This window comes from Nannospalax galili, unplaced genomic scaffold, assembly GCF_000622305.1.
Source record: "Nannospalax galili isolate Female #2095 unplaced genomic scaffold, S.galili_v1.0 scaffold1436, whole genome shotgun sequence".
In the NCBI taxonomy this organism is placed as follows: domain Eukaryota; kingdom Metazoa; phylum Chordata; class Mammalia; order Rodentia; family Spalacidae; genus Nannospalax; species Nannospalax galili.
Window position 1 is genome coordinate 698,981 of NW_008338997.1, and position 9,019 is coordinate 707,999.

The 9,019-nt window shown below is 46.2% G+C and overlaps 1 protein-coding gene across 3 annotated transcripts in view; it reads left to right on the forward strand.

Annotated features, from left to right (window-relative positions):
- Positions 1-9,019, forward strand: part of LOC103734588 (phosphatidylinositol N-acetylglucosaminyltransferase subunit Y) — a 31,346-nt gene that overhangs the window by 9,398 nt on the left and 12,929 nt on the right. Inside the window, exons 1-2 of one of the 3 annotated variants that reach the window (XR_607284.3) lie at positions 5,039-5,112; positions 5,990-6,116. The exons of 1 other annotated variant lie outside the window; for it this stretch is intronic. The gene's annotated coding sequence lies outside the window, so the exon portion shown is untranslated. Of the gene's footprint in view, positions 1-5,038; positions 5,113-5,989; positions 6,117-9,019 lie in introns of those variants that run through there. One more of the 3 variants, XR_607285.3, reaches the window with a different exon arrangement.

Below are 9,019 nucleotides of genomic sequence, written 5' to 3' on the forward strand. Positions count from 1 at the left end.
TGAGACAGAGTCTCCCTGTAGCCCCAGCTATCCTGGAACTCAGTATGTAGACCAGGCTGGACTTGAAGTCACAGAGATCCGCCTGCCTCTGCCTCCCCAGTGCTGGGATTAAAGGCCTGCACCACCATGCCCGGCTCTTTGGGGTCTTTTTACCCTATCTGCCTAGCCAATTCCTACCTATTTTTTAAAAAGTAAGTGCTTTTAAAATATTTTAATTTTATGTGTATGCATATATTGCCTGCATCTAGGTAAGTGCACCCGTGTTGTGCAATGCCTGAGGAGGACAGAAGAGGCCGCTGGATCCCCTGGAATTGGGGTTTTGGACAGTTGTTAGCTGCATGTGGGTGCTGGGATTTGAACTTGGGTCTTCTGCAAGAACAGCCAGTGTTCTTAACCGAACAGCTAGTGTTAACCTCTGAGCCATCTCTCCAGCCCCCTACCTCCTATTTTTATCATACCATCCTCTGAAGAGATTACCCAAATTGCCAATAGGGAATTGGGATGCAGACCGCTCCAGCTTCTTCCATGCTGAACATGGGGGACGCAGGGTGAGGCAATTGGAGTACTCCTTCAGTGGGGTATCTAAAAGACACCCAAATTGCATAACTCTTATCTCTAAGGGTAGAAGAAAGTCCTTGAATCATGAATAGGAGATGTGAAGGAGAAGTAAAGGCAGGAGGAATTAGCATTACAAGTTCTAGACAGGGAACTGGAAAAAAGTCAGAATGGGAATTTTCAAATGTTCATATCAGAGTCCACTGGAATTTCTTGACAAAGGCTTCCAAAAGCATCCCTCTACTGGGGTCCTCCTCATTTTTCTTTTGTCTTCCAAGGCTGGACTCTAGAGTGATGGATTCAGGATTTGCTTTCAGGTATTTTGATAGCTGTTGGAGTGGTTAGAATCAGTGTTGGTTCCCTCTCAAAGATAGGGAGAGAAAACAAATTTATCCATCATTTTAGAATAGCTGGTTGTCTCCCTTAGCTGCAGGTGGGTACTACAGTATTGGAGACCAAGTATTGGAGACCAAGATTTGAAGTCTTACATCTGAGCAGCACTTTCTGGTTAGGAACAAAATCATCAATGAGAAATAATTGTCTCACTAACTTTTTATATAGGCTTAAGCCTAATGTCTGGAAAGTGTAATCCCTTGAACTCTTTTTTTTTTTGGTCTTTTTGAGACAGGTCTCCCTGTAGTTCCAGCTGTCCTGGAACTCACTATGTAGACCAGGCTCGCCTTGAACTCACAGAGATCTGTCTGTTTCTGCCTCCCAAGCGCTGGGATTAAAGGCGTGCACCACCAAGCCTGGCCTGTCTCTTGAACTCTTAAAGAAATATACTGATGACTTTACTCTTTGGTTATACTTTCCTTTTGGGTGTTTAAGACCATAGAGTTGGCCCAAAATAATTTATTTTTACACTTAAGGGCATTTGAGGATCTGTTTTTCAGGGGTCACATGGGCTTGGGAGGAGCTCCTGGCTCCTTTTACCAGTTCCATCTATGTGAAGATAAATCAAAGGTCCTGCACAACCACGTCTGGCTTCACTTGGAAGCATGGATGAGATGTTTCCTCTGCGTTGACCCTCCTCTTTTAGACTAGACACTGGTTCAAGTCCATCTCCTGGGGTCTCCATGTCCTCCCTGAACAGGAGGACACGTGACTCACCACAGTTACAGGATATTTTGAGAGATATTCCATAGTACTCGGGAACTTAGTCAGCCTTGGAGGGCAAGGGGCAAAAATTGTCCTTTAAGTCCCTCTGACCAGATTAGTATAGGCCTCAAATTATGGCTGTTAAACATCCAATAAGGTTAGTTCCACAAGTCTGGTACTTTTAATTATCATGTGCTATGTAGATAAGGCTTGAGTGAAAAACCATATAGTCTCAGATAAACCTTGATTATATATTTTGTTCCTTAAACTATTTGACTAAACTATGAGCATAGAAAATTAAAGATTATGTGTAATTATTTTTGTCTCATCTTTTATATATCAAAACAAACCTACACAGACATTTATCACTTGGTTAGGCTTTCTCATTTTTTCTATTTTGGAAAATATCTCCATTCCTGTATCCTTTTAGCATCTTTTACATTCATATTTTCTTTTAAGAAAATAATGATGAGACATAATAGCATTAACAAATTTTCCATCTGTTGTGAGACTTCTTTTCATGGGGATGCTAAGCAATGCTTATTCCCTTTTAAGGTTCTAGTGTCAAACCAATGTTTGATTAAAGTTTTACTTGGGAACCAATGAATTTATTGAGCTTACTTACTGAGATAACTGAGGGGTTGCTGAGGTGTATGTATGGCCTGAGGGTATGCACACTGGAAAGCCTTCACCCAGCAAGAGTCATGCCTTCTTTTCCTAGCCTTCCCCAGATTGTATGCTTTAGCCCTCCCCAAATCCAGAAGGCCATGTGTGATTTGGGGCAAATTACATACAGTTGGCTAGGAAGGGGGGCTGGATAATCCCGTGAGGCTCCAATGAGCCTGCTTGGTCCTCCTTTAATGAATGAGCACAACCATCAACAAGCCCAATTGTGAGGATGTTTAGCCATCAGGCTCAGCTGAAGTAATAATGGTAGTTATTTCATGCAGAAGGGACTGCTGTATAGCATCTTAATAAAAGGACCACCACGTGGAGGCAGGATCCAGGGGCTCTCAGGCAGTCCCCTGCATTCTCAGGCCTTCTGCCTGAGGGAGGCCAGAACTCGGCACTCTCTGGTGGTCTGCTGAGCAGTTCTCCACTTTTGTGAGGGTAGCCTTGAGCCTTAGTGTTTAAGTGTGGACTGCTCTGGCAGATGACGTGAGTTCATTTCCCAGGTGCACAACTGTCTTTGCTCCAGCTCCAGGGGATCTGACGCCTTCTTCAGGCTTCGGGGCACTGCACTCACTCATTGTGCAAACACACACACATACACACACACATATATAAATAAGGGACAGGAGAGCTGGCTCAGCAGTTAAGAGCACTGGCTGCTCTTGCAGAGGATCTGGGTTCCATTTGCAGCGCTCACATAATTCACAACTGCATAAAACTCCAGCTCTCAGGGGTCAGTGCCCTCACTCAGCCTCTGAGGACAACTACACTCATGTGCACATATCCACATACAGACACACGGACAAACCTAATTAAAAGTAAAATAAATCAGGGTTGGAGAGATGGTTCACTGATGAAGAGCACTGGCTGCTTTTGCAGAGGGCCCAGTTTAGTTCCCAGCACCCATATATGCAGCTAATAACTGTAAGTCCAGTTTCAGGGGATCTGACTCCCTCTTTTGGCCTCTGTGGGCACTGAATGCACGTGGTATACTGACATTCAGGCAAAACACTCATATATAAAAATATCAAAATAAATCTTAAAAATTAATCAGGAGCTGAAGAGATGGATCAGCAGTTTAGAGCACTATCCACACTTCCAGTGGACCTGAGTTCAGTTCCTAGCACCCATGTCAGGCAACTTCCTGTAACTCCAGTTGCAGGGGATCCAACATCTGCCTCTGAAGTCTCAGCTGGGAGAGAGGTCATGGAGACTGGCGTCACATGCCTTGAATCATTCCATTGCCCCTTTAGGGGCAGCTTGCCCTAATTCCATCTAACCTGCCGGGTGGAACAAGTTGGACAGCCCCAGATTTCCCCAGGTTTTGTAGAGGGCCATCCATGGTTATGGTTAGAGGAGCTGCAGCATGTGGGTCTCTTGTCTGTTTGTCCCTGCCTCACCCTTCTTCCCTTGAGTCTTCCAACAGTACAGAAAATAGAATCTCAAATCTGTCATATCTGAGGTCTGCACATGCGTAAGTAAGCATAATGGAACTTTAGAAAGTGGTAGTGCTATGGTGAGCAGAAGGTAGAATTTTGAATTTCTAGTCTCAAAAGTTCAGCCATCAGGAACCAGAAAGGGCTCAGGCTGTAAAGATACTTGCCTTGCATGTCTGACCACCTGAGCTTGATCCTGGGAATGTATAGTGGAAGGGGCGAGCTGACCCCCCCAAAGTTTTCATCAGGTTTCCATACTCATGTCTCCACTAATAATAATAAATAATTTCTTAGTTACTTAATTAATTTAAATTTATTTATTTTATATGTACAAGCCTTTTGTCTGGTTATATGTAAGTGTACTACATGCATGCAGTGCAATCAGAGGCTAGAAAAGGGGTGTTGGATCCCCTGAAACTGGAATTATGGATGGTTGTTAGCCTCCATGGGGGTGCTAGGAACTGAACTCAGGTCCTCTACAAGAGCAGCCAGTGCTTTTAACCACTGAGCCATCTCTCCAGCCATTTATTTATTTATTTATTTATTTATTCAGTTGTAGCCTTGGCTAATGTCAAACTCACAGAGATCTGCCTGCCTTTGCCTCCTGGGTGCTGGAATGAAAGACCTATGCCATCACCCCCAGCGTTTTTTTTTTTTTTTTTTTTTTTTTAATGCTGGGGATTGAATCCAGGCCTTCTTGTATGCTAGGCAAGCACCCCACCAACTGAACTACATGTCCAGTTCCCAACAGACATTTCTGCAGGCTCTTAGTGAAGGTTGGCAGCTTCCACTAGTTTGACATAAACAAAAAGCAGCCCCCATGTTCCTGAAAGACAACATGGGCCATCTATGAATATCATCAGGACCAGTATGTCTGAGGTGCTATTAGCAAAACTAACAGGACTACACTCCTTAGTGACCTGTAAAACTGATCATAGAGAAAAGTAGCTAAAAACAAGTGAAGGGGGAGCTAGAGAGCTGCCCTACTCTTAGTGGTTAAGAGCCCTGATTGTTCTTGCAGAGAACCCAGGTACGGTTCCCAGCACCCACATGGTGGCTAACAACTGTTTAAAACTCCAGGTCCAGGGGATCTGATGCTTTCTTCTGGCTTCTGCAGGCATTTCACAACATGGGTGCCTTTTTCACAGGTAAAAGAAGCAAATGGCCAGCCAGGAGTGGTGGCCCATACATGAAATTCTGTCACTTAAGAGGCTGAAGCAGGAGAATGCTGAATTGGAGGCCAGCCCAGGACTACATAGATCCTGTCTCACAACAACAACAACAGCAACAACAGCAACAACATCCAAACAAAGTTTGTGTGCCGGCCACTGGAGAGATGGCTCACTCACTGGTAAAGAGTAATTGCTGCTCTTGCAGAAGACCCAGGTTTAGTTCCCAGCACCCACATGGCAGCTAACAACCATCCTAACTTAGGGGATCTGCCACCCTCTTTTGGCCTTCGTGGGCACTGCACACACTTACATACATGCAAACAAAACACTCATACACATAAAGGAAAATAAAATCTTTTTAAAAAGAGGGGGAATGAACTGGTGATGTAGTTGAGTTGGTAGAGTGATTGTTTAGTATGCACAAGGCCCTAGGTTCCACCTCCAACATGGCATAAACTCAACCCAGCATGAGAGCATACACCCAAGCAACTCAAGAGGTGTGAGGATCAGGAATTCAAGGTCATCCCAGGCTATATACTGAGTTTGAGGCCAGCCTAGACTACATGAGACCCTGTCTCAAAATGGAAAAAGAGGGGAGGGTAGATGGCTCAGAAGTTAAGAGCACTGGCTGCTTTCGCAGAGCACCCAGGTTCAGTTCCCAGCACCCACATGGCAGGTAACTGTCCTAATTCAGGGGATTGGAGCCCTCTTCTGGCCTCTGCAGGCAGTGTGTGCACGTGGTGCACGTCCATACATGCAGACCAAACTCATACACATAAAATAAGAGCAAATTAAACCGAAAAAAAGGAAAAGGGAAAAAAGAAACATAGCTAAAGGGCTTCTTCATGTTCCCTCCCCCAGTTTCTTCTTCGTCCCCTTACAGTGGAGTCGGAACAGTTTGAGACTCTAAAGGAGGTTTGAGTTCTGTCCTCAGACACCTTCCGCCTCTGTTACTAGGGGGTGGGGCTTCAGTAACTGTCCAATGAGACTTGCCGTTGGAAGGGGCTGGGACCGCCACACAAAAACACCAAGCAGACCAAGGTACTTATTCCACAGACGCTGGTGATCCGGTCTGTGCTGGCCACCACCATCTCGGGTCTTTGCTTCAGGCCCTTTTTCTGCTGTGACCTGCAGTGTCTGCGGGAGAGGACGACGCACCAGGACCCCCAGAAAGACGGAAATGGTGAGGGATGCCAGGGATCGGAAGGAGCTGTTGAAACCCGCTGCCACGGTGACGCGGCTGGGGCTGCGGCGTTACTTAGGAGTCTGCGCCGGTGTCCGCCACGGGCTCGGCTCCGCTCGGCTGGACTCGGTTCGGTTCGGCTCGGCTCGGCTTGGCCCCGTCCTGTTTGCCTAGGCTGGGCCGGGCTGGGCTGGGTTCGGCTTGTTTAGGCTGTGTCTTACTGGACTCGGCTCGGCTCGGCTCGGTTCGGCTCCCTTCGGTCCCCGAGGCCTTGAGGGGTCCTGTTGCGTACCTGCTTGGCTATTTGGGCCGAGCAGGAGCTGACTAGGAGTTGCCCGGCGCCGCAGTACTGACTGCCGGAGGGTGGCGACGTGACTCTGGGCTAGTGTGTGGGGTCCAGTATGCAGTCCAAGTGAACCTGAGGTCTCAAATTAGCGATCCTGGTCCATCCTAGCTTTTGAAATAGCACTGACAAATGTCTGTGTGACTTACACTTATAGTTCCTTTTTTCCACATTCCCAGTGTACAGCCTCCCGAATCCGGTTCACAGCACCGTCTTTTCTATATTTCTTCTTTTCTTTATCTCCTTCCTTCCCTCTATTTTTTTCTTTCCTTTGTTTCTCGTCAGGGTCTCTAGCCCCAGCTGGCTTCGGTTTAGGCGGGGCCTAGATACCCAGAGCTTCCTGCATGGTAGGCAAGCAACTCTTCCAACTCAGATACATCCCAAGATCTTTTACTGTCCTTTCCCCTTCTTCCCCTTCTCCCGCCTTTTCCACCTCCTTCTCCTCATTGCTTTTTTTCCCCCAGAAGTTTTAAAAATTTTGTTTTATGTGTATGAGTGTTTTGCCTGCATGCAAGTGCACCACATGCATGTAATGCCTGAGGAGGCCAGAAGAGGGCGTCGGATTCCCCTGGAACTGGAGTTAGTTTTTTTTTTTTTTTGTTTTTTTAGGCCAGGCTGGCCTGGGACTCACAGAGATCCCTCTGCCTCTGTCTCTGTCTTCCTAGTGCTGGGATTAAAGGTGTGCACTGCCACTCCTGGCTGTGGAGTTGGTTTTTTACAAAAATATTTTTATTTATTATTTCTATTTTATGTGTATGAGTGTATTGCCTGCATGTGTGTAAGTGCACCTATGTTGGGCATTGCCCATGGAGGTCAGAAGAAAGTGTTGGATCCCCTCAAACTGGAGGTATAGATGATCGTTAGCTGCCATGTAGGTGCTGGGAATTGAACATGGGTCCTCTGCCAGAAGCAGTCAGCCCTTTTAACTACTGAGCCATTTCTCCAGCCCTGGAGTTACAGTTTTTAACCACAGTGTGCCTTCTAGGAACCAAACCCAGGTCCTCTGCAGAAGCAGCCAGTGCTCCCAACCTCTGAGCCAGCTCTCCAGCCCCTGTTCTTTTTCTCAGGCAGGGTCTCAAAATCACTATGCAGCTAAAGTTGAATTCAACTCCTGACCCTCTTGCCTCCACCTTCCAAATCCCATGTTGGGATTACAGGTGTGAGACTTTCTTTCTTGTACATTCTCTTTTTAAAACACATTATTTTAGTCATAACTTTTTCATAGGGCCACAGATAGTTTGATTGGTTGACTTTTTTTTTTTTTTTAAATTTTTCCTTTCAGTGCTCAGATAGAACCCAAGGCTTTGTGCTCTATAATTGAACTACATCTCCAATATTTTGATTTTTTTTATTAGAATATATGTATTTTATCCCAGCAGAGGCAGGCGGATTTCTGTGAGTTTGAGGCCAACCTGGTCTACATAGTGAATTCCAGGCCATCTGGGGCTACAGCTATCTCAAAAAACTTGTCTCAAAAAATAGAGAAAAAAAAAAAAGCATGTATTTTACATAGTGGTGGATGGGTTTTGCTATGTAACTCAGTCTGGCCTCAAACTAGTGATCCTCCTGCCTCAGCCTCCCCAGTGCTGGGATTTAGAGGTGTACGACACCTGGCCTGGGTGAATGGCTTTATTTAAAAGACTGACTCTTACTTGTTGACCTTTTGCATGAGAGGGTGTTCATTGCTATCTTCTCAAAAATGCCCGTGTCTGTTCTCCCAGTATCTTTTCTGAGCATAAATACCCTAAGAAAGCCTTGAGGTTCTTATTTGCAAATCTTTTCTGGGTCATTTGTACTTGCACAGCACCATGCACTCACTGCCACTGCCTTTAGATTGTTACCTTGAAAGAATTTAATCACTTACTTGAGTCTCATTTTTTCCTGTAAAAATAAGCAATCAGTAGAGGTTGAAAGACAATACAAAGTGCTTCTGTAGAATCAAGAAAAGTGTGAATTTCTGGGGCTGGAGAGCTGGCTCAGCAGTTAAAAGCACAGGGTACTGATGTAGAGTACCCAGGTTTAGTTCCCAGCACCCACATGCAGCTAACATCCATCTCTAACTCTAGTTTCAGGGGATCTGATGTCCTGTTCTGACATCCTCAGGCATTTCACACATGTAGGCAAAACACTCATACACATAATTTATGGGTCGCGCGGGGATCTCGGAGCGCCAGCTGCTGGGCGTGGCACCGGTCTCTCGCGCACCGCTGGGGTGTGGCAGGTTGCGCGCACCACGTTGCTGTTCGGGTCCCTGCTGTTCAGGTTCCTGTCTCTCCACATTGCTGAGGCTCTCCACGACTACTGGATGCTGGCGACTCTATGGGTCGCTGCGCTTCCAGGCGAGTTCTGTTCCAAGCTACCGGGCACTCCCTCTATGTTTCGCGATCCGTTGGCCACCGGTCACGAGGGGAGGTGCGGGAACAGCGAAAGCAGGATCTCTGCGAGTCATTGTTTACGAAGGGACAGCCCCCTCTGGAGAGACTGAATCATAGGCAATAAGAAACAGAATTCAGCTCAGTCAGGTACAGCTCCTTTATTCAGTGACTCAGCTCAGCTCCAG